A 27,499-nucleotide genomic window follows, 5' to 3' on the forward strand; every position below is an offset into this window, starting at 1 on the left:
CAGCACCATTTAACGTGGATACACCCACGTTGACGCTTGTTGGCACATCTCCAACCCGACGATTAACGTCCATGATGAATGATTAAACAAACCTTTGTGATACCTGTAGTAGTTAACGGTGAGAGCGTAATCGGGGAAAGCGGTGTGACAGCCAGAAGAGCGTCGCTGAATGGACGCAGAACTTGGACTGAGGTCTCCATCCCTATTGAACACCATGACCGGACTAGAGGAAACGCAATGCGCGTTGCGCCTCCACTCTAGCCGCGATTTTTCTTGGGGCAAGCCTAAGCGGGTAACGCGGTATTCCAACCGGGCGAGAAAGGCCAAGGCAGGCGCGCGTCGCAAAAGCTATATTTATTTTAAATTGATGCTATGAGCGAGGCAGAGGGTAAGGTCGCCACCTGGCGGTGTGTTAAGGCGTTCACAAAATTGCACTTCTCATATTAGAAACGCACCGAATGGGACGGACGCGTAGCAACGAGGCGTTGCCGGAGTTAATCGTGGAGGTTACGGTCCTGATGCACTACTTCAGTTTACCGCTCCCAGACGCCGACACCACCTCGCCGACCAAGAGCACTGAGAGAGGAAATTGTGAGATATAAAAGGCGAGTTTGTAAAACCTCGAGAGCTGTTACCGTGGTGCTGTGGATAAAGTGCCCGGCATCTGTCGTCGCGGACCAAGAGGTCGTGGGTTCGACTTCTCATGAAAGGGCTATTATTTTTCTTTGCCATCTGATCGTGTGCACTTGTTTCACGTCATTTGCGCCATGGAAATACGTCACTGAAATCTTGGTGGACCACGGCATAAAACACTTTTGTGTAAAAAATGGAGACATGATAGAGCGCTCTGACCTTTGACCATTTCTCCTTTTTCCGCTAGCGCAATAAGTCCAGATTTCAGTATAAGCCCACTAGTATGCAAAGAAGCGTGGCATTGTCACATGATCAAAGGTGGGCCGATCACGGAAGCACTACAAGACCATGTGAGGAACACAACACTTCCCATGCCCCCGATATTTGAAGTAGCGCGTAAGCACGTTGGGTGCAAAAAGCCTTCTGGTGGAGGTCAATACAATCGACTGAGAAGAAAAAAATTCGGCAGATTCCACGCACTGTGGGAATCGATGTAACGCGAAGCAGCCAGCAAAGACCTGCATACATCGCCTTGTTTGTCTTTGAGCCAAATGAAATCATTCATGCCATGACATCTAGTCCACCATATATCGCATGTTTGCCATGCACGCATGCATGCACAATCTAATATACACCATGCCAATGAAACGCATATTCTGGTATATACAATGCATGACCTGTCGCTTATGTTCATCACGCACTTGTGTCGTGCCATACCAATTTTAGTATATATCTACTTAACAAAACGGCCGGAAGCACACCATGACAGTTGCATGTAAATCATACCGTACATGACATGCATAACATGATTCGCATGTTAAGACCTCTCATTTATGTTCGTGATACAGTCACATCGCGCAATATCAATTTTGGTGTATATCAAACGAGCGAAATGGCGGCGAGTGCACCACGAGTATAGCATGTAAATCATGCCATACATGACATGCATGTCATGATTTTCATGTTAGCACCTTTCATTTACGTTCGCCATACAGTCGCTTCGCGCAATACCAATTTTGGTGTATATCAAGCTAGCGAAACGGCCGCGAATGCACCATGAGCGCGGCATGTAAATCATGACATACATGACTTCATGTCACGGTTTTCATGTTACCACCTGTTATTCATGTTCGTCATACAGTCGCGTCGCGCAATACCAATTTTGGTATATATCAAGCTAGTAAAACGGCCGTGAATATATCATGAGTGTGGCTTGCAAATCATGTAGTACATGACCTGCATGTCATGTTTCCATGTTACTACGTGTCACTCAGTTGCGTTGCGTTGCGCAATACCAGTTGCGTTGCACAATACCAATTTTGGTGTATACCTTGCAAGCGAAACGGCCACGAATACGCCATGAGCATGACATGTAAATCATGTCGTACATGTCATGCATGTCATGATTTTCATGTTGCCATGTCTCATTTACGTTCGTCATACAGTCGCTGCGCGCAATACCAATTTTGGTGTACATCAAGCTGACGAAGCGGCTGCGAATGCATCATGAGCGTGGCATGTAAATCATGACATACATGACATGCATGTCATGGTTTTCATCTCACCAACTGTTATTCATGTGGTTCATACAGTCACTTCGCACAATACCACTTTTGGAGTATATCATTCTACTGAAATGGCCGCTAGCGCACCATCAGCTTGGCATGTAAATCAGGTTGTACATGACTTGCATGTCATGATTTTCATGTTACAACCTCTCACTTACGTTCGTCATACGGTCGTGTCGCGCAATACCAATTTTGGTGTATATCATGCAAGCGAAACGGCCGCAAGTGCACCATGAGCGAGGCATGTAAATCATGAAATAGATGTCATAGATGTCATGGTTTTCATGTCAGCACCTGTTATTCATGTTCTTCACACAGTCACATAGCACAATACCAATTGTGGTGGATATCAAGCAAGCGAAACGGCCACGAGTGCGCCATGAGCATGACATGTAAATCCTGTCGCACATGTCATGCATGTCATGATTTTCATGTTACCACGTATCATTTACGTTCGTCATACAGTCGCTGCGCGCAATACCAATTTTGGTGCACATCAAGCTACCGAAGCGGCCGCGAATGCATCATGAGCGTGGCATGTAAATCATGACATACATGACATGCATGTCATGGTTTTGATCTTACCAACTACTATTCATGTTCTTCATACAGTCACTTCACGCAATACCAATTTTGGTGTATATCAATCAACTCAAACGGCCGCTACCGCACCATGAGCGTGGCATATAAATCTGGTTGTACATGACTTGCACGTCATGATTTTCATGTTACCACCTCTCACTTACATTCGTCATACGGTCGTGTCGCGCAATACGAATTTTGGTGTATATCACGCAAGCGAAACTGCCAGAAATGCACGATGAGCGTGGCATGTAAATCATGACATACATGTCATGGATGTCATGGTTTTCATGCTACGACCTGTTATTCATGTTCTTCATACAGTTACATAGCACAATACCAATTTTGGTGTATATCAATCTAGCGAAACGACCGCGAGTGCGCCATGAGCGTGGCATGTAAATGATGTCATACATGACATGCATGTCATGATTTTCATGATGCCACGTGTCAGTTATGTTCGCCATACAGAAATGTCTCGTCATACCAGTTGTTGGGGTCGAACTTCGTACGTTCGCCGAATACCTCCATATTGTTACCCGCCCCGCGGCCGGCGTGCCTGCGCCAACACGGAAGCGGGGGTACCGGATGGTGGAACGACGACTGTCTGCTGGTCACAAAGGACGCGAAGACCCACGTCTCCCGAAGGGGTCAATTATGGTGCCTTACAGGAGACCGTGGCCCAGCCGGGCTACAGGGACGGAAGGTACACTTGCGCCTTCGCTGTGACAGCCAAAGGCGGCGGCAATGATGCAAGGCCAATTGTATTGATGGCCCGTCAGCCCAGCATGGCAAGTACGTACCCGGAGGTGCTTTCCTACGACCCGTCAACGCATGAGGCCGAACATTCCGGAAACCGGGTTGAAAGGGAGCTGAGCGGCGGCGGCGAATCGACGAGTGGGCGAGAGGCGGTGGTTCCTGCGAGGAGGTGGCGAGGAGGAATCCGGGCCTGGTACTTTCAGCGGCAGCCGACCGGGAGACAAGAAGAGAGTTACTCCTGCTTTCCGATTGGACTGTAAGAGTGTTTGAATGGGGAGACAGGGAATAAAAGCAGGGGTGCAGTGACAGGAAGGGAGAAGAGAAACGAATAAACGTCTCTATCCAGATGATGTCGGAGCGGTCGTTTCCTCAAGGTGCCAGCAGATGAAAAGTTCTCGTCTTCAGCTTCCTTGGCGGCAGCAGCAAATGTCGCGCAACCAGCGAGGCCGAGAGCGGAACAAACGAGAAGAACTTAACTGGCGCAGTCGAGCAGGATCTGCATGGCTGAACTGAGGAGGACAGCGGGGAGCGACATCGGCCGAGACTGACGACAACCACCTTCAACTGACTACCGCGCTGCGGGACCAACGAAGCAAGGCTAGTCCACCGGATTCCGAGGAGGAAGAGCGCACCGCAAGGCTACTCCAGGCGGGTACCTCTTGATTTTCTGTTGGGCGCAGGCGATGATAAAGCATTACAACTTGCGAAACAGAGAAAGGGACAACTCGGAAATGAACGGGGACGGGGCAGGGAACTTGCAGGCGTTGGGAGTCGCCGACAGCGGCACGGGGGGTCAGGGTAGTGGCACGTCAGATACGGCGTCGGAACAGCAGCTAGCGCTGCTACAGCTTCAACTGAAAATTGCTGAGGCGGAAACTGAGAAGCAGCGCTTGATGCTGGAAAGCCAGCGGCTACGAGCCCGTGATCGGGCGGAGTCCAACGAGGGCGATGACAGCCTATCGCTCGGCGGAAGGTTGGAGGAAGACAGGCGACTAAAATTCGCAAGTTTGTTAAAGGGTGTACTGGCACCAATGCCGAACCAAGAGGCACTTGCGCCAATGTGGTTCGAGGACGTCGAGGCAACGCTCGAGTCGTATGAAGTTCCGAGCGAATGGTGGGCCGGGCTAGTTTTGCCACAGTTAAGCGAAAGGGCGCGTGGGCTGCTGTGCAGGCTGACAGCAGAGGAGCGAAAAGCTTACGTTAAGCTTAAGTCAAGCATTTTGGAGGGTCTCAGGCTTTCGGCGGCGGAGTACAAGAGGCTATTTGAGGGATCGAAAAAGGGAGAAAAGGAATCCTGGGATCAGTTTGCCGTGCGCCTTGAGAATTATTTTGACTATTATGTCCAAAGTTCAAAGGTAGGCACGTTCGAGGAACTCAAGCAGCTAGTGGTCGCGGATCGCTTGAAAGAATGTTTGAGCCCGGAAGCGAGAGCGCACGTCGTTTGTAATCAACAGGAGGCCTTTTTGCTACCCAGCGGTGTCGCTAGGCTCGCGGAGAGCTTCGAGGAGAGCGAAAAGTGCAAGACAGCACAAAAGAAGGCGAATATCGAGGAGTGGCAAAAGAAAGCTAAAACACCTGTAGATATACCCACGGACGGAAAGGGGAAAAGGCGATGTTTTGAGTGCAAGGGAACCGACCACATTGCCAGGAATTGCCCCAATAAGGGCTTAGGTGCAAGGCAAGGCACTAGGCCAGCAGGACGACAACAAAACGGTCCAGTGGTCGCGAGAGTGACGGCTTCTGCATTCGGGTTAGGAATAACAACGACAGACAGGTTGTGGCAGTGTAAAGAGCAGAAACAACCCTCACTGGAAACCGTAACGCTTAAGAGCTCGGGTCGTTCATTAAACGCCGTGGTAGACTCAGGAGCAGAAGTGAGCGTAATTAGAAAGGCAGTGGTACCTCAGTACAACGGTACGGGTTCGCAGATAAAGTTGACGGGAGCGTTCGGGCAACAGGTGACCGCTGAGTTGGCTTACGTGCCGCTCATAGCTACTGAAGGAAATCCTTACGTGATGCCCGAGGCGGTGCAGTCTGCCGTGCTTTGTGCAATCACAGATAAGCTGCTAGACGTCACGGACGCGCTGATCACTCCCAACGATTACGCACAACTTCTCGAGGAAAGGGTTAAACGTGACATAGTGCCAGACGAGTGTTCAGCAGTCGAGGAGACCGAAGCCATGGTAGAGCTGTCAGAGGAGGCATGCGAGGAGCAACGGGCGATTGTGGGCGTCATAACCGCGGAGAGTGACAGCGAAGGTTCCGAGCCGGTCAAAAGCAAACGACAGGAGTTTCGTGAGGCTCAGGAAGCAGACCCGGCTTTGCGAGACGCTTGGGCGCAGGCAAAGGCCGGAACGCATGGTATGCTTGTTCAGGACGAGCTATTATATCATCAAGAACACCTCGCGGGTCGCATGTGCAAACAGCTAGTGCTACCATCGCACAGGCACAAAGAAGTGCTGAAAATGGCTCACGATTCACCATGGGCAGGTCATTTAGGAGAGCGGAAAACACTACAACGGGTGAAAAGCTCATTTTACTGGCCGCAGATGTCGCGAGACGTAAAGGAGTACTGTAGATCGTGTCATGGATGTCAGGTGAAATCTCCGACGAGGCAGATAGATAGGGTACCGATAACGCCACTGGCCAGGCCCAGCGCGCCGTTTCAGACAGTAAACATGGACTGCATCGGTCCTATGGAACCCCCTTCGGCTAGAGGTCACCGCTATGCTCTTTGTGTCGTAGACTTACATACCAGATGGCCAGAAGTGGTATGCCTCCGTTCACTAACGGCAAAGGCTGCATGTGACGCGCTACTGCAGATATTTTCTCAACATGGGGTGCCAGAGACAATTTGCTCAGATCAGGGCACCAACTTTACGTCAAGGTTGACACAGGAGATGTTGCAAAGACTGGGGGCAACACCGAGGTTTTCCACACCTGATCACCCGCAAAGCAACGGCTTAGTGGAGCGCTGGAACGGCACATTCAAAAGAATGCTTTCTCACATAGTCAGTGAACACGGGCGCGAGTGGGATAGGATGATTCCGTTTTTGTTATGGGCATATCGTGAGGTTCCACACGCGACTACAGGGCGGTCACCGTTCGAGCTCATGTACGGGCGGGTGCCGAACGGGCCCCTATCCTATTCTCAAAAGGACTTGGTCAGGAGACTGGGAAGTTCCGGAATCACTGGGTATGCCGGCAGCGGAATATCTTGCGAAGCTCCGAAGTAGTTTGGAAGAAGCTAGCGAAGGAGCCGCCCGTCAAAGTGAAGTCAGTCAGAAGGAGTACGTAGGACGCTACAACTTGAGGGCCACAGACAAACAGTTTGTCACAGGGGACCAAGTATTATGGCTCGAGAAGGAAGGAGAGGGGAAGCTAGTGGCAAAGTGGAAGGGACCGATGACTGTAGTCGGAAAACTGCGACCGTACAGTTATTTAGTTGAACTCGATGACGGTTCACGCAGAACCATTCACGCGAACAAGCTCCGCTCATATCACACCCGAGTAACTGCAGTAGGAGTGATGTTCGAGGGCGATCAGGAATTTGGAGAGGTTCCGGTCCCACCATGCGGGCTAGAGGCGCAGGCGACGCTGCAGCCTGATGAAATAGCACATCTTGAGCCCACACAGAGAGAACAGCTGCGAGACTTAATCGCGAGGCATCCAAGGGTATTCGCAAACAAACCCGGCACCTGCAAAGTGGGAACACACAAAATACAAATCAAAGCAGGAGAGCAACCGAGACGTGCATACCCCTACAGGGTGCCGGTGGCGCTGGTGCACGAGGTAGAGAGGCAGGTAAATGAGCTCCAGCAGTGGGGATTGATATACCCGGTTGAAAGTCCGCACGCGTATCCACTGGTCTGCGTATCAAAGAAGGATGGTGGCATCCGCATCTGTTGCGATTACAGAGACTGAACGAATAACAGATACAGACGCATTTCCCATGAGCGTGGCGACTGATCTGTTATACCAGGTAGCGAAAGCCAAGTACATAACTCTGCTAGACATGTTCAGGGGTTACTGGCAAATACCTCTCGACGAGGACGCGCAGGTTTGTACTGCTTTTGCCACTCCCTCAGGCCAGTACGCATGGAAAGTGATGCCCTTTGGGTTAAAGAATGCCGCCAGCACCTATCAGAGGGTCATCAATGGTGTACTGGCCCCACATAGACATTACGCTTGCGCTTACATTGACGATGTAGCGATATACTCTGAGAGCTGGAACGAGCACCTGGAACATTTGGACAAGGTGCTTGCGTCTCTGGCGAAGGCGGGGTTGACGCTAAACGTAAGCAAATGTCGGTTTGCACAACAAGAAGTGAAATTCTTGGGGCATATTGTGGGATCAGGCAGGCACGGGGCCGATCCAGAGAGGGTCAGGGCGATAAAGGAGATCCCGGCTCCCGAAACGAAGGGACAACTACGGAGTTTCTTAGGGCTAGCCAACTATTATAGGGACTACGTGCCCGAGTACTCTAAAGTCGTTATGCCTCTGACCAACCTAACTGGCCGACGTATTCCGCAGAAATTACCTTGGAATACAGAGGCGCAGGAAGCTTTTGACAAGGTGAAAAACTGTCTAGTGCAGGCGTCGGCGTTGCAAGCCCCAGATCCGAGGAAAGAATTTATCCTCGCCACAGATGCGTCCGATTACGCGGTTGGTGCGTGCCTGGCACAGCAGGATCTGGAGGGCAAGGAGCGCCCTATCGCTTTTCTGAGCAAGAAGCTTAGCCCGACTCAGACCCGATGGGCCACCATAGAAAAGGAAGCTTATGCAATCATTTGGGCACTGGGGAAGTTGGACGCTTGGCTTTTTGGCGCTAAAATCAAGGTGATTACCGATCACAACCCACTCAAATTTCTGACTCTAACCACTCCGCAGAGCGCGAGGCTGACACGCTGGGCGTTGGCGTTACAAAAGTATAACCTGGAAATTGAACACAAAAAGGGGTGTCTAAACGCTAATGCTGACGCGATGTCGCGGTTGGTGACTCCTAACGATGATGCATAAAAGGGACAGCGAGTTAAGGGGGGGTACATGCTTTGTCAGCGCGTGCGCTGGGCAGAGTCAATGAGGTACGAGTGACAGTGGTGCCTCACGTGTCGAGTCAGTGAACATGTGTGAATATGCGGTTGTGTGTGTGTCGCATGTCATAGATACAGTGCAACACAGTTGGAGGGGAGGTGTTGGGGTCGAACTTCGTACGTTCGCCGAATACCTCCATATTGTTACCCGCGCCGCGGCCGGCGTGCCTGCGCCAACACGGAAGCGGGGGTACCGGATGGTGGAACGACGACTGTCTGCTGGCCACAAAGGACGCGAAGACCCACGTCTCCCGAAGGGGTCAATTATGGTGCCTTACAGGAGACCGTGGCCCAGCCGGGCTACAGGGACGGAAGGTACACTTGCGCCTTCGCTGTGACAGCCAAAGGCGGCGGCAATGATGCAAGGCCAATTGTATTGATGGCCCGTCAGCCCAGCATGGCAAGTACGTACCCGGAGGTGCTTTCCTACGACCCGTCAACGCATGAGGCCGAACATTCCGGAAACCGGGTTGAAAGGGAGCTGAGCGGCGGCGGCGAATCGACGAGTGGGCGAGAGGCGGTGGTTCCTGCGAGGAGGTGGCGAGGAGGAATCCGGGCCTGGTACTTTCAGCGGCAGCCGACCGGGAGACAAGAAGAGAGTTACTCCTGCTTTCCGATTGGACTGTAAGAGTGTTTGAATGGGGAGACAGGGAATAAAAGCAGGGGTGCAGTGACAGGAAGGGAGAAGAGAAACGAATAAACGTCTCTATCCAGATGATGTCGGAGCGGTCGTTTCCTCAAGGTGCCAGCAGATGAAAAGTTCTCGTCTTCAGCTTCCTTGGCGGCAGCAGCAAATGTCGCGCAACCAGCGAGGCCGAGAGCGGAACAAACGAGAAGAACTTAACTCCAGTTTTCGTATATATCCCTTCACTTAAACGGCCGCGAGCGCCCAGAGACCATGTCATGTAAATCATGCTGCACATGACATGTGCGTCATGATTTGCATGTTTGGATCAGTCATTATGTTCGTCTTGAATTGTTGTCACGCCGTACCTATTTTTGTGTATATGAAGTTAACGGAACGGCCGCTAGAGCCTAAGGTTGTGGAATGTAAATCATGCTGTTCATGACATGCGTGTCATGATTTTCATGATATGACATGTCATTTATGTTCGTAATAATGCCATGTTATGACACACCAATTTTGGTATACATCCGATTAACGAAACGGCCAGGAGAGCACAAAGTCGTAGGCGGCTAGATAGATAGATAGATAGATAGATAGATAGATAGATAGATAGATAGATAGATAGATAGATAGATAGATAGATAGATAGATAGATAGATAGATAGATAGATAGATAGATAGATAGATAGATAGATAGATAGATAGATAGATAGATAGATAGATAGATACGCTCAAAGTCGCAGAAGTTCGCTAAGAAATGCTTCGCATTTAAAAACAATAAGATGGCTTTCGCTTTCCAGCCGTGTTATGAGAATAGATAAGAGACCGCTTAGATCTTGTCTTACTATGCTATAGACCCTAGGCAAAATCTGCTGCCATCTAGCCACCCACCGGCATGTGCATTTCCACCATGTTGAAGGCTAAGCGCACTGCGGACGTGCACACACGGAGCGTACGTATCGGCGTGAGGCGGCTGATGGAACGGCAATGCCGACATATTTTCGTGCAGCCTGTTCCTCAGATTGAAGAAACCGGGGTGCTGAAAAAAGGTCTTCAGGAAATTAACCTCTATGTTACTAGATTTCCTCGCAGCCGACGAGAAGTGGCAGATCGTTCCGCTGCCCCAGCTACTGCTTACGACAGGGGCGTAGCCGGAGAGGGGGGGGATTGAAACCCTCCCCCAAAATTTATCGATTTTGCATGTGTATATATACACGCAAACATACAAACGCGCGCACGAACATTAAAAAAAATTATGGTTGAACACCCCTCCCCCGACTTACACCGTGTTTACGTTGGCCGTCCCAGATGCGGTACGTGACCGCATCGGCACCCACCAGCGAACACTCTTTCGTGTCATGCAGGAACCAGACTGGCTTCGCAGCGTGTGCTTGCAGGCACAGGCAAACCGGTTTCGTGTTCAAAGTGCAAAGCTGCATCGCGGCTACTCGCGCGTTTCTGCGCTGCTGTTGACACCATTACTTTCTTTATCACATTGTGATAACAGTTACATGTTAGGTAGCTCCTGCGCGTCATCGATTCTCAGCGAACGGACCGATTGTGCTGGAGCGTGTTCGTAGTTTGTTTTCTATTGTGAAGTTTAACAAGGTAGCCCGTGGTGGCATGCTTTGCGCGCGTATTGTTTCACCATGCGTATTTTTCAAGCAGCTCATGTGCTATCACTGCCAAATTTAGAGGGGAGGCCCGGATGGCCTGACCGCCCCCCCCCCCCTACTCTTATTGCAAATTAATACCCCAAGAAGAGTACAAAGCAGGTACTCCCAGGTGACGCTGATCCCTCTTCGGAAAAATCTTGTATCCACCACTGTGTGCTGTGGAATGTCAACAGATGCTTGTGTGCGGCACATATCGTATGAAAAAAAAAGTGCTCTTCCGGAAATGTTGGTTACGCGCTGAGGTGGTTTTGCAAGCGCTCAGTCGGCGACGCAAAGCTGCCTTGAGAAAACGGGTTGAAATTGTACGGCGCCAGTAGGCCCCGAAAGCGACGACGAGAACGAAATATTCTCGGCGTATGTGTTATTTACGAGCACACGTCGGAAGGACATTCAATAACATACCAGCCAACCGGCACTTTTTAAATGCGAAGCATTTATTAGCGAACTTCTGCGACTTTGAGCGTATCTATCTATCTATCTATCTATCTATCTATCTATCTATCTATCTATCTATCTATCTATCTATCTATCTATCTATCTATCTATCTATCTATCTATCTAGCCGCCTACGACTTTGTGCTCTCCTGACCGTTTCGTTAATCGGATGTATACCAAAATTGGTGTGTCATAACATGGCCTTATTACGAACATAAATGACATGTCATATCACGAAAATCATGACACGCATGTCATGAACAGCATGATTTACATTCCACGACCTTAGGCTCTAGCGGCCGTTCCGTTAACTTCATATACACCAAAATTGGTACGGCGTGACAACAATTCAAGGCGAACATAATGACTGATCATAACATGCAAATCATGACGCGCATGTCATGTGCAGCATGATTTACATGACATGGTCTCTGGGCGCTCGCGGCCGTTTAAGTGAAGGGATATATACAAAAACTAGTATGACAAGACATTTCTGTATGGCGAATATAACTGACACGTGGTATCATGAAAATCATGACATGCATGCCATGTATGACATCATTTACATGCCACGCTCATGGCGCACTCGCGGTCGTTTCGCTAGATTGATATACACCAAAATTGGTATTGTGCTATGTAACTGTATGAAGAACATGAAAAACAGGTCGTAGCATGAAAACCATGACATCCATGACATGTATGTCATGATTTACATGCCAAGCTCATCGTGCATTTCCGGCTGTTTCGCTTGCGTGATATACACCAAAATTGGTATTGCGCGACACGACCGTATGACGAACGTAAGTGAGAGGTGGTAACATGAAAATCACGACGTGCAAGTCATGTACAACCTGATTTACATGCCACGGTCATGGTGCGCTAGCGGCCATTTCAGTAGAATGATATACACCAAAATTGGTATTGCGCGAAGTGACTGTATGAACAACAAGAATAACAGTTGGTGAGATGAAAACCATGACATGCATGTCATGTATGTCATGATTTACATGCCACGCTCATGATGCATTCGCGGCCGCTTCGTCAGCTTGATGTACACCAAAATTGGTATTGCGCGCAGCGACTGTATGACGAACGTAAATGAGACATGGCAACATGAAAATCATGACATGCATGACATGTACGACATGATTTACATGTCATGCTCATGGCGTATTCGTGGCCGTTTCGCTTGCAAGGTATACACCAAAATTGGTATTGCGCAACGCAACTGCATGATGAACGTAAGTGAGACGTGGTAACATGGAAACATGACATGCAGGTCATGTACTACATGATTTGCAAGCCACACTCATGATATATTCACGGCCGTTTTACTAGCTTGATATATACCAAAATTGGTATTGCGCGACGCGACTGTATGACGAACATGAATAACAGGTGGTAACATGAAAACCGTGACATGATGTCATGAATGTCATGATTTACATGCCGCGCTCATGGTGCATTCGCGGCCGTTTCGCTAGCTTGATATACACCAAAATTGGTATTGCGCGAAGTGACTGTATGACGAACGTAAATGAAAGGTGTTAACATGAAAATCACGACATGCATGTCATGTATGGCATGATTTACATGCTATACTTGTGGTGCACTCGCCGCCATTTCGCTCGTTTGATATACACCAAAATTGATATTGCGCGATGTGACTGTATGACGAACATAAATGAGAGGTCTTAACATGCGAATCATGTTATGCATGTCATGTACGGTATGATTTACATGCAACTGTCATGGTGTGCTTCCGGCCGTTTTGTTAAGTAGATATATACTAAAATTGGTATGGCACGACACAAGTGCGTGATGAACATAAGCGACAGGTCATGCATTGTATATACCAGTATATGCGTTTCATTGGCATGGTGTATATTAGATTGTGCATGCATGCGTGCATGGCAAACATGCGATATATGGTGGACTAGATGCCATGGCATGAATGATTTCATTTGGCTCAAAGACAAACAAAGCGATGTATGCAGGTCTTTGCTGGCTGCTTCGCATTACATCGATTCCCACAGTGCGTGGAATCTGCCGATTTTTTTTGAGCAACAAACACTTTTACTTTCCATGCCAATTTTTCACGTGCATGAGGACTGTAATTTTTTTACAATTTAATCTTGCGTACCTCGGTGACTACAGCAGCGAGATATATTTTTTTCTTCAAAAAAGAAAAAAGCAGGACGATGTTTTATTTAAAACTAAATGCACAATACATATGGGCGACGTAGGCTGTCCATTACGAAATACGCTTTGAAATAGGTCAACAGCACTTTGTTACGGTCATCGCTGTACCAAGCCCTGTCGCACGCTGAAGCCTCCTCCCAACCGTCCTAGACTGCACGCGTGATACTCAGATAGCTGACAATCATTTATTGGCCACACTGAAAACAGACAAAATATATAACCTAGCGCTAAGCTTCATTCTCAAAGACGACAGGCTTACATGTGACACGGCGACAAACTTGCGTCGTCTTATCGTTGTAAGGCCGTCCTTTACAAGAAATAATTGCCAACATAATAACTAGGAAATTCCGGTAACCTGTACAGGTCCTTACACGCTTGTCTGACGTTTTTATGCCCCCATTTGCCCACTCTCAAAGCAAATACAAGCAAGAAGTTATAGCAGCGACAGCAATACGATTCGTACATAGGCCTCCAACATGGCTACCGAAAACCTTCAAACCTCCGACAGATGGCAGCGATTTTGCATATGGTTTATAGTGACAAGACAAACATTCTTGCGAAAGTGCGTAGTCCACTAAAATGGAATACAACAGCGAGTGCGAACAAGCACTCTGGGAGAACGAATTTCTGCACTAAAAGTTCTGCGTTAAATATTAGCGTCAAATTTGCCTCTACTGGATTATATGAAACTCTAGGCTTTGATTTGTTCAGTCGATTCCAACGTTACTCTGATTCATTTCTTTGATTCCAACAGCCTTTGATCTGTCAACAATGTCAGTTAATGACATCATAATCTGGCGTCACAAACGGGACGGTTTTTTTGCAGGTCGAACTGTTTCGCTCAAGTGACTATTGCGACGACGTCACCGTCTACGTCACTGACGACGTGCCGTCTAAGGATTTTCGATCGTGGCGCCGTCACCGTCACTTTAAAGGGCCATTTTCCTGTTGCTCAGTGAAGGCCCTCTGCGCCCTCCGGGCGCGGTAAACTAATCGTGGCTTCGCCCTCGCTTCGCGAGTGCGGCCATTTCGCTTACGCTCAATGGCCGGTTGGCAGGATCTCCGTCACGCGCTACTGGCCGCTGTCGCGGCCACATGCTGTTTAGCCCACGCGCCTACCCCTTCGGGGCAGGCGCCTGTCCGCGCCAGCGTCCATCGTATGCCCGTGCCACTGGGACGCACGTAACCCACAAGCGGCTTCGCGCTTCTCTGGTAACAGACTAATGCAACACCAAACAATACCCTGCCGGAAAAAAAAGGAAAAAAAACGGCACAGCAGCGAGGTTCGAACAAACATCCTCGAAGTTTCGAGCACGACACGTTAACCGCTGCGCCACTAGAGCCAATCGGTTGGCTTTGCATGGAAAGCCTGAAAAACGCGCTCGACAATAACGTGACGCGTCGTCAGTGACGTAGACGGTGACGTCGTCGCAATAGTCACGTGGGCGAAACGGTTCGACCTGCAAAAAACCGTCCCGTCACAAACACTGGCGATCTTGACGTCATCGCTCTGAGGTCACGCAGGTTTAGATGAGGGAGCCCATACGGTATCGCAATCAGTGTTGCAGAATGGGCGCCTCCATTCCATTCCAATTCAATTCCGAGGAATTATAACTTCCCGCAATTCCATTCCTTTCAATTCCTCAGAATGAAAAAGCTTAGCCCATTTCCACTCCGGGAATTGCCAGGCAGTTCAGTTCCATTCCTGTAATTCCTCAACGTAGTAAATGCATCTTGATTGTGTAACGAGTTAAGAATAAACGCCCCATAAAGCCGATTTCATCAGACGCAATAATAACTGCAAAAGTACGCAAAACACGTTACCAAGGTCGAGAAATAGTATCTTGGTGACACATCTCGTGCAGTACAACCACCCTACTAATTCCCATAGGGGCAGTTCTCCAGCTACTTATTGTATTTGCATGGTCAACATGTTTGAACGAATGATGATGTTTTAATATTGTTGAAGCTTAAATGTGTTAATGCTAAAATGACAACATAGGATATTTTTATGCTGAGAAAAATAGTGTTCAAGAAGACTAAGCAGTTTTTCCACGCGTCTGGAGCGGTCGTGAATATGGAGAAAACTAACATTTGGTTAATGGGGCACCAAATCCTCTAGATCTGCCTGGTATTAGTTCAAGCAGTGCACCGCTCCCGCACCTTGTGCCTTTGCATCGAATATGGAACAATGGGCTGCACTGCGCGTCAGCACTCACTCTTGTCAAGCGCGCCTCGCAAGCATGGATGGGGTGAGGAGAACTTTCTGCGTTCGCCTGTGCGCAGGTATGCAATGTCTAATTTGTCGCAAAGGTTATTTACATGTGTCAGGTACTAAACTGCTTATAGAGAGTATTCGCCACTTTAGTGTGGGGGCATCAATGGAAACCAATGCGCAGGGATAATTTGTTTCTCCCTTCAGTATCTGCTTGGATAATGCATTTGTTCGTACACTAACTTATGTCTCGTTTCTCGTTTGCAAATTGGCAGATCGTTCACAATTTTACATCAGGCCTACCCTTGGTTGCGGCTAACTAAAGGTGGACCTAGAGAATGCGTCGCCACCTTCGACTTCGAGAAAAACATGTACTGAAGCCTACATGGCTAATTTGAGCATGATATACAGTAGTAGCAATTAAGGGTGTAGCAAAATACGTTCCTCCCCAATGCCCCCATTGCTAGGCGATGCGAACACCGGTGCCGAGTTGTAGCAACAGAGCGAAGAAAAGATGCAAAAAAGAAATTCACAGTTAGTTTCGCCGCAAGGGCGAAGCAATGAATGCGATAGCAAAAACTAATGCGATACGAAGTGAGGAGCGCCAATGGATACTCTCAGTTTGAACAGCGCTCCTGTTGCAAAGGCGGCCGAAGCAGCGAAGGAAACTCACGTTCTTCAAGTGTCGAGCTGTGACACTTGATAGATCGCGCTCATCTTCTGTTTGTTCGTTTAGCGGCGTCCCTTGAGCTCGAGTGACTTTCGTACGCTCCGTAACATGAGCGCGGACATCACTGTGGAAGCTCGAAACATCCCTCTTCCCCTCACCACTAGAAAACCGCGCGAGCAGACAGCGGAAGGGCAAGGTTCTCCCTACGCAAATATAAGAAAAAGCGAGCGAGCGAGCCGACGACTTTTAAATGCGCCCGTCGCGCTCCTCGCGCTACCTTGCTGGTAATGAAGAACGCTTACAAGCGCCTGCCGTCTCTGAGTCCTGCCAGCGGTAAAGGGTGTGTATATAACGCTCGCCGTTAGCTACGTGAAGGATCTGCGCTTTCTGGCGTAGTGGTTAGTGCCACGCTTCGCGGAACGAGATGTCGCTGGTTCGATTCCGCACTTCGGAAGCATTTTTCTGAATAATTTTTCTTTGGGACTTTCATATATATATATATATATATATATATATATATATATATATATATATATATATATATATATATATATATATATACATACTTATACATATACGGTGCATGACGGCGGCGACGGCGACGGCAAAATCCAGCCGAGACTGTCCATATAATTGCTATCTCAATAAAAAGCTAACGATAATAATGTATTGATCCCACCCCGGAGCTGCGGGAGTGCCGGCTGACCAGCTCTCAGCTCGAGACTCGCGTGATACCCCGCGCTAGAGCAGCAGCAGTCGTTCGCAGCTTTCTGAACAGGCCACCCACCTTTATTTTATTTTTATCAGCTCAAACAAATGTTTGTACAACAACAACAACACGTCCGGCAATTGGTCACCAGTTCTTTGGCAATCACTACGTCATAAAAAGTGCTTGGGCGTCCTCGTGATTTTTAAATGCTGCAATAAAGGTCGCAAGCAGTGCAAGGTCCAAAAAGAAGCTTTATTTTGGTTTTATTCGTTTCAATTTTGCAACAAAATGTTATGAGCTTTATGGGCGCTTCGCCGCTTAGGTTTCAAAACCTAAAGTTTGAATGACGGCTGCTTCAACTCTTGGTTCCTAAAAGAAAAAAAAGTGAGATAAAACAATTCCCGTCTACCTAACTATATATGTGTGTTGCGCTTCACAAACATGAGCTGCTCGAAAGAGGTGCTTGACAGCCAATTTCGCTTCGCTGTCATTATTCGGGATGCGCAGAAAACACTCGTTCCACGTCAGCCGACGTCGCATTCACAGTGAAAACTACCCTTGCGAGGCGGGAAAGCAGAGGAAAGCGGCTTTCGTTCGCTTTCCAATAGGTCAGGTGCTTAACCGTGTCTGCGCAAGTTCCCTCTGAAAGGTCAAGAGAAATTTCTCCTGCAATGGATCCAGGCATATTGTCTTGGTGGGCATTATCATTTTGCCTGATGCTCTTAAACATCAGTCTGCTTGGCCCTGCTTCAGAATCTGCATTCGCGACGGTGCTGGCGCTGTCCTGCCCTAACAAAAGGGGCCCCCTCCCCAGCACAGCAGAATGCATCCGCTCGGCTGTTGCAGATGAACACCAAGAAGACGTAAGAGGGGCGTAAGGGGGGGCGGGGGCGCTAGGGGGTGTAGGCCGCAGCTGTAGTTGCAACGACAGAGACCAACGGCATAGAACCGCGGATACGCGAAGAATAGTGACAAACTTCGGAGCAACAAAGCCTATATGAGGACAGAATTTTAGTAGGCACATTGCTTATAAATGTACCGTGCTTGTAATCAGCCAAACCATTTTAAAAATACTGCTTTGATGTTAAATTCGAGGCTCTGACTTACTAATGTTTTAAGTTTGAAAAACAGCGCGTTGACAAACACGTGTTCTATTTTCGGAAAAAGACGTAATTCCAATCCCATTCCATTCTGTGCAAAAGGCGCTTAATTCATTCCCATTCCATTCCGGGGTCGCGAAAATTCGGAATGATACCAGAGTCATTCCAATTCCGGAGTGGCAACTCCGCAACACTGCTCGCAATGCATCGCTGACGTCAGCGCCAGCATGGCGACTTCAGTCCTTCGATTTCAAAAACGGAGGCAACCTTGAGCTCTTCATGGAGCATTAAACCGACCCCGTATATGCAGTTAGAAATGCCGCATCAAACACTTTTGATGGAGTCAAGACCAGAACACCTTACCAGAGAATATCTACCACATTAGAGAACGGAAACTGTACCTTTGACTGTAGTACGGAAATAAGGGTAGCGGCGGCGTACTGAACTGCAATAGAGCGAGGCGAGATGGCGCTGCAAGTACTATCATCATCATTAGAAAAACGCGTTTTTACGGTTGGTTCGCCCTGGTCGAGCTACTGCGCTTTTTGTTCCCTGTGGTATTTTGTTCGTTGTCGTTGCTAAATCGCTGCTCGCGTGTGTAATATTTATCGCCAGGTGACCAAACTGGCCTCGACTGGCAAAAACAACGTCAATCAAGTAAGGTTTGCATCGTTTATTGTGAGTGCCCAAGCTCGTACAAGCAATGTATACAGTCAGGTCCAAGCAAAACAAGTCACTCATACACGTCGAAAGCTTTCAACCCGTACGTGTGTAATCAGTCTGAAAGCTGACAAATATGTGCATATAACTGAACACCGAGATCGATGAAAGAACGTTGCTCTCGTTGTGTAGCAGCGTCCGAGTTTTAACAGCATAGCTTTAGAACAAGAGTCTTATCCTTCCGTTAGTTATGCGGCGCTTGCCAGGTTGTGTTGATCTTTGAGTGCATGGTGTGGAGTCGGAAACGAAACGTGCGCTACGCCGACAGATAGTTGGCGCAGTGAGAGCAATGTAGTTTTGATTAATCTTTTACGTAAACAATCGCGGATGCGTACAGTTCTGCATCCTTCTCGCTCTGCGATGTCACCTTGAATGCGTTACAAGTAAAGAATATCGCGTTGTGTCTACAGGGCAGGCACGAATTTCTCGGCTAAATTCTCGGCCGTGAAGCCATACCATAGGTATTACGTATTCAGGTAATAGGTGGAAGAAAATATTTCAGGCTCGTTTTGTTCCTCGATATAGTTCAGTTACACAGTTTCTACAGCTAGAATTTCTTGGCGCTAGTAGTAATCGGACTGCTGAGTATGCAGCATAGATGAATGCTAAAGAAACAGAGATATAAGGCGAGTGCTTACAGATTCTAGAGGCACAATTCTAAGAAAATAAGCTTTAGGCATGCAGTGTACATCTTTGTTGGTGTTCGCACAGAACACTAAACAACTGCTCAGCCGTAAGCACAATCTCTGTATCACATAGACATGTCGATAGAACTTGAGCACTCTATTGCAAGCAGACTCACGAAATCAAGCTGTGGGGCATGATGTGAACCTGTGCCAATGCTGGATAAATAAAGGTCATATATATATATTGCATACTTGTTATTGTGTTATTTACTTTTTCAATATATTTGGGCTTGGGAGCTCAAGTATGTATTCTCCCTGCTACTTTTAGAAGCTCCGGCTTGAAATACTGCCACATGCGCACCTTTCTTTCTATGTTTTATGTTATTGGCCAATTGCACGTGTAGTTACTGCGTTGCGCAAACCGTGCCAGAATGTCTGGGAACATTCCAGATTATTTTAGGATCTTCTGTTAGGCTGGAGCGTGCAACTGCAAACAGCTCAGTTTATTGTCGAACTAACGCAGCCACCAGTGATAATGCTCGAATGTTCGATGCCGCAGGTACAAATGCCGACGCGCCTTGCCACAGATCAGTTTATCGACGGCCGACGCCTGTTCGCCGCTATCAGTGTGTATTGCTGTAGTTTGACTTTTCGTTTCCCGGCCACAAGTTCGGCCGAATAAAAAGTTTCATCTTGGACACACCGACTGCTGCTTTCGTCGACGTCACGACCCCGTGACAATACGTAAAATCTTGTAGTGGGGCTGTGGATAAGTCCAAGTTCATGTGTGTTTTAAATTACCTCTTCGATTTCCTAGGTTTTTTTCGTGACAGTAGTTCACAGACTTTCACTTCATAGTGGTAGGTGCTACAACTGTGACATGTTAGTTTAATCAAACAGCAGAAGTAGGTGTGTTCAAACAAATTTGGGACGTTTCTCTGCTATGCAAAAAAGAAAACACTACCATACTCACTGAACACAATCTCACTCATCACGACAACGTAAACGTGCTTGGTGAAGCTGTGCTGGAAGAAGTGCTCGTCACACTTATAATTTCTTTATTAGCTGTAAATAATTTGAAGGAGCCCATTGAACATATGTGCAAAGGCTAATGTAATTGAGCACAGCCTTGTAAAGCCTTGTCATATCTTTTTGTAAACTTCTATGATCTAAACACAGTTAATTAAGGCAAAACAGTTTTGAGCATAGTTTGTAAACTGTCTCATAATGCACAACTAAATGTTCCATTTATGTTGTGCGGTGGCTGCATTTTCGATGGAGGCGAGAATGTTTGAGGCCCGTGTACTTAGATCCCAGGTGGTCGAAATTTCCTGAGCCCTCCACTACGGCGTCCCTCATAATCATATCGTCGTTTTGGGACGTTAAACCCCAGATATTATTAGATGTTGGAAAGACTGTTAATTCCCCTCACTGCCGTGATGTTCATTTTGTAATGTGATTTATAATTAAAAAAAACTGACCCTACGTTTCGAGACTCGTTTGGTCTCTTAGTTTTTTTAAATTAAGAAGACTAATGATTAAATGTGGCTGGAGAGTCTTTCTATTTTTATCATCTTGCCCAGCCACACAGATTTCTATATATTTACCCTTAAATGTATAATTTCTGATGATTCACATGCAAACTATGATATGATTATGAGTCATACAGTAGTGGGGAACTCTAGATTGATTCTAACTGACTGGAGTTTAACAAACGCAGTTGTAGCCTTGAAGAAGACAAGACTGCTTGTCGAAACATTTGCTCGAGCGACACCTCTTGTTCACAAATTTTTTGTCTCTTCAAGCTTCTGTCTTTCCCTGAACTTCAGACGCAGATCTAAGCACACGAGTGTCTTTGCATTTCGCCCCCAATGAAACGTGAACACCGTGGCTGGGTATAAAACCTGCGTCGTTGAGCTCAGCAGTGCCAGGTAACGTAACTAATGCACGGAGCTAGTGCTCAATTTCAACGCTATTGCGGTGTAGATTGCATGACACAGTAGACAGCTAATACTTGTAGACGATTGTAGGCACAGCTCCATGAGATGCCTGGTAAACCATTCACAAATACAGCATTGCAAGCGTGAGGTTCAAGATGACCTGTTGTAGCAGCAGACGTTCACATGTTTCGCCGCATTTGCAGAGTGGACATTCGGGGGTAGTCACCCTGTCGTTGCCTGGCAATCCTGGAAAAACAAGTAATGACATCACCAGATATTGATAAGCATAATCAATGAAATATTAAATTTTGCAATAGTAAACATATGAACATAGTGAACAAAAACAGCGGTTTGTTATACATATATGTAAACGTACCTCATAATGCATGTTGTATCACTCGGGCTAGCTTCTTTACAAGGCGTGTCATGTAACAGGTGCCTTGCTCATTGCACACAGCTGTTTCCTTGTCAGGCCAGGAGGCTACAGCAGAAAAAAAATATTTCTGATTATAGTGACGGTTTTTTATCACACTAAAGTGAAAGTACACTCATAATTATGTGAAGCTTTTGTTACACTAAATGTGTAGTAAAGGTAACCTAAACTAACAGCAGGAGAAATGAGACCTCTAAACCTGGCTTCTCAAATGCGATCCGGCAAACTATAACTCATATGTTTTTTGCACTGATATACGGGCTAGTTACGAAGATACATGCGAGGCGTTGGTGATGCAATTGCCTCCCTTTATTTATTGCAGTGGCCTGGTTAATGTTAACCGAACGATAAACTCAGTAACCCGCTCCCACGTGAAGCCACGCCGCAAGGAACGCACGTTTTCTCAACGACATAGTATGACGTTGAAAAATTGAATATTGAATATTGCAATGCGTCGCCTCCGTGTGACACCCACTCAAAGCCATTGGTTAAAAAAAAACTGAAGCAATGGGTTTTAACTCACCGGTCCGTGTATTCTCGGGCTTGAAACGAATGTCATCCGGTGAAAACTTCAACGGTCCCTTCGTTCCCCTGAAGTCAGCTGAATGCACTTCGCGAAGGGATTTTAACGAGTCAAAACGAACAGAACAAAAGCGAGTGTGTCGGCCGGCAGTGGCTCGAAACATTTACAGCGAAACGAAACAGCGCAAGACCCATCCCAATGCACCGCGAACCGTTACCTGTCGTTGCGCCGCGGTATATTTTGAAATGAAGATAATGATGCCTATAGGCTGCTGACAACTACGAGTTTGTTGGAGCAAAGACTATTACAAAAGATTGATGACGTGGTACCTGGCAAGGCAAGGCCACTTCGTATAAACAGCAATTTGTTTATTGAAGTGTAACAGTAAGCAAACAACTAAACTTCCTTATTTCATATTTTAATTTGAAGTTTGGGCCCGACGAGGGCGCCCCTACATAAAAAGTCAAATAGCGCGAATGGCGGCCACCACAACGTCGCCATGTTATCCTAACGCAGAGGTCAGTAAATCCACTCCCGGTGTTTGAAGCTGGAACTCGCCGCGGTCGATTTTTTCGCCCTCTGTGGCGATCGCTGGAACTTCAGACTTTCCGGGGCCTGACCTTACTCCATCTAAGCCTTGTCCCGAAGATTACGAAAAGGGACTGACTGTACACAAAACTAAATTCATTTGCATCAGTCTATACCTTAAGAAAACAATTTATGTCGGTAGTATGCCTTATGAAATCGTACCTGACGTATGTCTTTTAACCTAATGTACAGAGACAAACATTTTTACCAAAGTGCACAGTAAGCAACGAAAGAGTAAAATAGCGTGTGCGAACAAATGCCCTGGAAGAGCACATTTTGTTGCTCAAAGTGCTAGAATTCTAAGACGCGCTAGGTGTTCACCATCGCGTGCATGAACCAAGGAGGCATGAACCAAGGAGGTTAAAAAATATTTGCTGGAGTGGCGATTATTGCGCAAGAGTGAAGCCGTGCCCACCAAAAGATGGCGGCTGCGGCCGCCATCTTAGTAGGGGCACGATAAGTAATCGGCGTTTGGCGAAAGAAAGCGAGCGTTTTCCACGCACGCCAGACGAGTTTAATATGGCAACTTTTACGGGTCAGATACTGCTCCAAGCGTGTCTTTGTGTTACTAGTTTTCATCAGTAAGCCTCAAAGTCATGGCAAATTTTTTTGGAGATCAATCGCCAATACTCCACTCGACGGGTTACTTTTGTCGGCAACAACTATCTTTTATTTTATAATTAACGTCGTACTTATACTAACAGATCAAAGCCATTTGATCTCTTAGTAGGTACCACCAGAAAAGGGCATGTTTCCGAGCTCTTTGGTGGGCAAAAGCTGGCTTCACTTGTGCTGGCAAGGCATTGCGAGAGCTTCCACTCCAGAAATTTTTTTAACCTCCTTGGCATGAACCTAGAATATATAGTTCGTGATAACAGTTCTCGATATTTTGTGTGAAAAATCTCGTCGGTAAACTGATAGCCTGCCTAGCGGAGAAAAAAAAAACTATTGCGGGACCCTTAAGCTTCGCCTTTGGAGTTGAACGCGATGGCGATATCTGCACACACACACACACACACACACACATACACACACACACACAAACACACACACACACACACACACGCGCGCGCGCGCGCGCGCACGCACGCACATCCGTGTGTGTGTCCCTGCGCGCGGGCAAGAGAGATACAACTGGAAATTTCGAGATTGTCGCCATTGCATTTCCTCCATAACAAATCTATCTCTCTCTCGACAACTAACACGGCTCTGACGTCACGTGCTCATATAGCACCATGTCCTACTGGTGATAGATGAGAACCAGGAGAACATGGTTTCACCATGTTTCCCTGGTTGACACCGTTCTCGTGTGGTTCGTCCCACAACTACTTATAGATTGTTAATACCCAGAGCATTTGCTCGCCCACATTCACCAACATTTCCACTTAACAAAAAGAAAATTGCAGCAGCCATTCGTGCGTCATGATCGACAACACTAAAGCGTGCTCCGGTGCTTGACACTTCATGTGAGTAAGCCAAATTCGACACAGGATCATAAATAAATTCACTGTTGGCGTAAAAAGATGTCGTCGTAAAAGAACCCTGAGCCAATATGGAAAAATGGAAGTGCTTGTGGTTGGCAGAAGCACGAACACAAACGTGATTTCGTATAGCTTAGGGTATATAATTTGAAACAAATGAAACCTCCGCAATTTATATTGATAAGCTCTTGCGTCTTTTTTCCAGCGCATAGTCTGAGCCTTTGCACCAGGTTAACTTAAAACATTCGGTTTTACGCAAGATGAATGCGAGCGGAATACTGTAAATGTATTCCATTTTGATGCATTTTTATGTGCGCCTGCACTTCATTGTAGCCTCCACGCCATATTGGGAGCTACTCATTAATTTCGACCGCCTGGGATTTCTTAACGTTAGCCGAAGCTACTTTTGCTTTTCGCCCCCATCAAAGTCCAGCTGACGTGGTACGGAATCAAACCAGCGTCTTCTAGCTAAGCAGCGCACCACAGTAAGCGCTAATCTACCACGGTCGGCTGTAATGTACACAAAAGTACGCGCGTTACCAAGACTGAGCAACGATGGCATATTCACCTGGTTCTGTGTGTTCGAGATAGGCAGAGGATGCAGTAGCGTTGCTGATGTAACCACGTCTATTGCAGCAGCTAGTAGTAATACAGTGAAAGTCAATATTGGTCAGCATTAGTCACCATAGGTCGGCAAACTCAGTCATGGGTCGACTTCCTCAGACTCACTCAAACTCAGGTAGAGGCGTGAGTCTGAGTCTGATTAAGTCCGGGTGAGTGGTATTTGGGTGAGGTTGAGTTCGAGTGAGTCGGGTCGGGTCGGGGAAAATTCTGTTGAATCTGAGACCGAGTGAGTCCGGTTCAGGAACATGTTGGTGAGTCTGCGTCCGTGTGAGCCTTAAGTGCAAAATATTGCCACGTGCGTTTCTTATTATCATTTTTGCTATATTCGGTTTTCGCCCACAAAGAGTGTCAGCAACGCTCAGCGCAAACCGCGCCTCATTGTTCGAGAAGCTTCGTGATTATTGTAGATCGTTTTGTTAAGATTTCGCGCAAGACGCGAACACTCGAGCTTATTCTAGCGTTTGCGCCACAACCAGCGATAACGCTGGAATATTCGACGGCACGTGTATAAATGCCACCGCGCTTCACCGTTTGTCAGTTGATCGACGGCCGACGCTCTGTTCGCCGCTATCAGTGCATACCGTGTGTATTGCTGTAAACTAACTTTCCGTTTCTCGGCCCTAAGTTCGGCCAAATAAAGAGCTTCATCTTCGACACCTCGCCTGCGGCCTTCGTCGACGTCACGACCACGTGATAATATATTTCGTGAGTGAGTCTGAGTGAGCTCGCGCTTTTTTGTCGACCTATCACACAAACAGATGAATAAGTTTCATCGTGGGCACATTTTCCCCGTCTTTGCACGTGCACAACGAACCAAATCCAATCTGCTATTGAAGGTCGGCAAGCCCTTCCATGATTTCTCTGTCAGGCGAATCATGGGGTCTTTCATTTTTTTTTTCAAACAAAGGCGCAATCATGTCTCATATAATACGTATCTGAAACAGTGAGCTGTCCTTTTCTCAACCACAGCCAACGTTTCTACGGGACTTATAAGTGAGTTATAGAAGTGTATTCACACTGATCAAAAGCAAAGTGATAAAAATTTAAGCCACCTCCATGCCTGTCAAATCTGAGTAAACAGCGGAGCTGGCAAGCAAGCGCCACCACCTGGCGAACTCCTTTGAGCTCTTCCTTCATTTCTTTCTTTTTCTTTCTTTCTTTCTTTCTTCCGTCCTTTCTTTCTTTATCTCTTTCTATATTGGCCTTTCTCCTTCTTTCCCTTCTCCTAAACCTCACACCACTCCTCCTCAGCCTCACTTCTATTTATACTGTACATGACTATGCTATGGTGCACCCTCGCACCTTCTCTTTTTTCTCCCTCCCTCTCACCTTTATACCAGTCCTCCTCACCGTCAATTCCCTCTCCCATATATTTGCTAAACTATACTATACAAGGCCATGTGATGCTTTACGCTCTCCCCTCTTGGTTTCATTACTCATCACCTCGCATCGCTCCTCCTCGCCTTCAGCTCCCTCTCCCACCCAAGGAGGTTATATACTATTTCTTCTGGAGTGGAGGTGGTGCCCCCGTAAGTGAAGCCGGTCGCCGCCATATTGCAAAAGGAAAAACTCGGAAGCAGACGATGGAGTGCGCTCCGTTGACCCGCCGTCGCAGTTGTCTTTGGGGACGGTGGCATGCTTTTGTAAAGCAGTTAAACATTCTACGAGGCCATGGCGACTTCGTGCGTCGCTTATGGCTGCACAAATCGCAATAAGAAGACGCCTGGGATCACTTTTCACGTGTAAGTGTCCTCACTTAGTTCGCTGACGATTGTCTGTTTTTCGTGCATGCTGTTAAACTGGAAACAATTTGAAAGGTGCGCATACATGTAATACATGCGTACAGTTGTAGCGACGAAAATTGTATGCTTTAAATGTTCGCTGACACGACGTTGTACGTGATTTTTAAGTGTATACACGAAGTGGGTGCAGTCTAGCTGGACGTACCGAGCATTATTGGTACGAGTAGGAAGTCTGAACGCCCTTAGAATTCCGAGCTTTCTGGTGTTCTCTTGCAAGTCAAGACTGGCGGCGTGCATGCATATTTATCCGGTGCATGGATATCGAATTTGATGCATGTTTATCGAGGAATTGGCAAACGCAACATTCCGTGACGTGATTATCCGTGTTACATGTTTCCAAAAGACTGCGCGCAGCGTTCTACCTGGGAACGTGCCGGTCGAAGAAGTTGTTAGAGAGCTAAGGACGGTGACCAGCTCGACCAGCTCTGACCACCTCTGCTCCATGTAAGACAATTTTATCTCTAAAATAAGGTGCCGCCCGTTTCACGGCC

Source organism: Rhipicephalus sanguineus, chromosome 2 (genome assembly GCF_013339695.2).
Source record: "Rhipicephalus sanguineus isolate Rsan-2018 chromosome 2, BIME_Rsan_1.4, whole genome shotgun sequence".
Taxonomy (NCBI): domain Eukaryota; kingdom Metazoa; phylum Arthropoda; class Arachnida; order Ixodida; family Ixodidae; genus Rhipicephalus; species Rhipicephalus sanguineus.